This window comes from Limulus polyphemus, unplaced genomic scaffold, assembly GCF_000517525.1.
Source record: "Limulus polyphemus unplaced genomic scaffold, Limulus_polyphemus-2.1.2 Scaffold865, whole genome shotgun sequence".
Classification (NCBI taxonomy): domain Eukaryota; kingdom Metazoa; phylum Arthropoda; class Merostomata; order Xiphosura; family Limulidae; genus Limulus; species Limulus polyphemus.
Window position 1 is genome coordinate 238,725 of NW_013666475.1, and position 3,118 is coordinate 241,842.

Consider the following 3,118-nt stretch of genomic DNA (forward strand, 5'->3'; position numbering starts at 1 on the left):
CCACTCGCACCATTTGAATGTTAGTTAGAGATACACACCTGTTATGTAATCCCACTTTCAAGAACTTTTCTTGCAGGAAAATGAATTGACTTCTGACTAATACGTTTCAAATCCTAATCATCTGCACATGGTGGAAACTAAATATGGTGGGAAAAGCATTATGCACTCTATATATTCCCCTCTGAAGTACAGGAGAACACGGAAAGGAATTCACAAAATTTCATGTTCACTGATTTTTAATTGAAGAATGCAATATACTCGTACCCTTTCAGTTATTGATAACAAATGTCTTGGCTGTTATGTATAAAGACATAATTTGAGTTTGTGCATTAGATATACGTGTAAAAAAGATCACATGCTTAAAAAGCTCCAAATGGACATACCCAAAATATCTCTTGATACTTTGTGTTTGGGGGTATGATCTAATCAAATTATATACTTCCATGATGGATTTTAGACTAATCATTTTATTTACTCAAAAATTTTTAATTATTGTCTTGAAAATAAACAACTGTAAAGGAGAATACATGATTACAGCAACATGTTATTTTGGATATTTTAATTCTTGAAAAAGTAATGGGACAATCAGCTAATAATAATAATTTTCAAAACATAAATGTTTACTAATTAATTACAATAATGGTTTGAGTCATACATACAAGTTTTGTGTTATTGCTTCGAGATTAAATTCTTCTACTGGCGACATTCTACTTTTAACACCCCACCACCGTTTATTTCCTTGGTTTGCTGTAAAAACTTAACACAAACTCAACATATATGTTTAGAAAGCTCTGTCCATCATCTGTCATTTAGAAATTAATTACATGTTTATGTAAGGTATGTACTCAGAGAAATTTGCCCCAGAACACTGGCAACATCAAATTGGACATTTAAGAAATCCTGGCCCACTAGAAGAGTGCTTCTTCCACTCTTCAGCCACAGCCACCTGTTCCCATGCCATTTTGGCCATCAAGTCATGAGCAGAAAGAACCCCATTTACTTTTTGTTTTAACTTTTTAGTTATAATTGACCACTCTGGTGGGATTTGCTCTACATCATTCTGGCAATACAGACTAGATGACATCCATTATGAGATGCTATGTGATCTGTCCTGTCTCTATCAACCTTTTGTTCTTTCAATGGGATTTGACAGGTGGAGGCACCACATTTATGTGCCTGGCTTTTGTCAACCTCTTTTAAGCCTGGAAAAGATCCCAAGTTTCATTCTAATTATAGACATTTTATATTGACTAACTGTCTGTCAAAACTTCTGGAGAGGATAGTTAATTGACACCTTTTTTTGGTTCCTTGAATCAAACAACTTTCTCTCCAACACCCAGTTTTGTTTCTGGAGAAAGCAATCCACTGTGGGCCACCTGATTTGGCTAGAAACATCAATGAGGAAAGCCTTTCTCAAGAGGGAGCATCTTGTTTCTTCTTTTTTTATCTTGAGGAGGCTTGTGACACCATCTGGAGATTTGGTATATTACAGGACCTACATTTATATGGGTTATATTGCAGTTTACTTATTTTTATCTAAGTTTTATCAAGGAGGCCATATCATATCCATAAGGAATCAAATCATACACAATTCTTCCCAAAGGAGCATGGAGTGCCTCAGGGCTGTCTTGAGTGTCATTTATCATTAAGATCAGTGCCATCATTATATAGTTAACTATAGTTGAATACAGCTTCTATGTGGATGACTTCAGATTTCATACCAGACATCAAATATAAAAAAAGTTATTAACTGGACCACTGCAAATTGTCATAATCTAAAATGATTTGCAAGCATTTCTACTGCCAGTGAAGATTGCACAATTCCAAGGTGGCTGAAACAAAGTTCTTAGAACATTGACAATGAGCTGTCTTTTGTTCTATTTATAAAGCAGCTTGATGTCAGGTGTACAAGGGCACTGAACATTCTCCATGACCTCTCTTAAATATATTGGGAACAAGTAGATGTTCTCTGCTCAAGATCTTGTGTGCTCCAATTTGATTTAAACTGTACAATGAATCTCTTGGTTTGTGACTCATTCAGGAACTTCACTGAAGATGTTGGACTCTGGGCATCATCAGGAATCTTTCTGCACTTATCCAGTCCAGTGTTTGTACTCTGAATCCTATGAACCTTTACTTCAGATGTTTACAACTTTATCTGCAGTATGCTGCAATGCTCTGACCACAGCCATGGCATTACTTTGTAATGTCTTCATTCCTCAATGAATTTTCATTTTGCAAACAGTCTGCAATTCATACTTTTGGCTTTTATGTGTCATACAGAGATGAGAAAATCACTGAAAGCTTGGGGGTATGGGGGCCAGGGGATTTTGCCTCCTTGAAGCTGAAAGATTTTCACACTCAAAAATGCATTTGAAGCCCTTTTGTCACTCCTCCATTGTCTCACCCTTCATGTTTTTCAGTTCGATTTGGACATCTATATCCATCCATGTGTACCTCCAAATCTTTCTACAATTTTTAATTGATCTCTTGAACCTTATGGTGTTCCTTGTCCTCAATTCTATTCAAAACTCAATTCATTTTAGCAGATACTATCGATGCTCAGAAGTTACACAAAATTTTTACTCTATAATGCAACTAGATTAGGAATGATTTAGAACTTAATCAAACAATCATCAGCAAAGCAAACTTATGAGCATGTACAATTTAGTAAAATACTGTAAGAAATAGATCAAATATAAAAATGAATGAAGTTTAGATCATCAGAAAAATTTAACTTCTCAAGTGTAAAGGTTAAATATTTAATACAGAAAAAATAAAACTTTTGAAGTAAAATATGGCTACTATTCACTGTTTTTTTAAATATACACCTGGAAAAAAGTTAAGCACCTCCGTGTTTTTTTCAAGTGATTCAGATTCGACGTTCTTGTGACTGATTATAAATTACCATTCAATCTAAACGTGTTTATCAAATGAAATTATGCATTATTGGGCACAAGAAAACAAGATTATCACCAATAAAATAACAATTTTTAATTTACATATCATGACATCAAAATATGGACAGTTTTCACGCTTAAAATTATCTTTAATAAGTATTGTCAGTGAAAGCTCAAAAACGTTATTGAATTGTCAAATCACATTACAAGATATCAAT

The 3,118-nt window shown here is 34.1% G+C and overlaps 1 protein-coding gene across 1 annotated transcript in view; it reads left to right on the plus strand.

Moving 5' to 3' along the window:
- The window catches only part of LOC106460928 (tudor domain-containing protein 1-like), a 73,305-nt gene extending 71,361 nt beyond the window's left edge, over positions 1-1,944 (plus strand). The window contains exon 17 of the transcript XR_002610891.1: positions 77-1,944. The gene's annotated coding sequence lies outside the window, so the exon portion shown is untranslated. The remainder of the gene's footprint in view (positions 1-76) is intronic.
- The last annotated feature ends 1,174 nt before the right edge of the window (positions 1,945-3,118 follow it).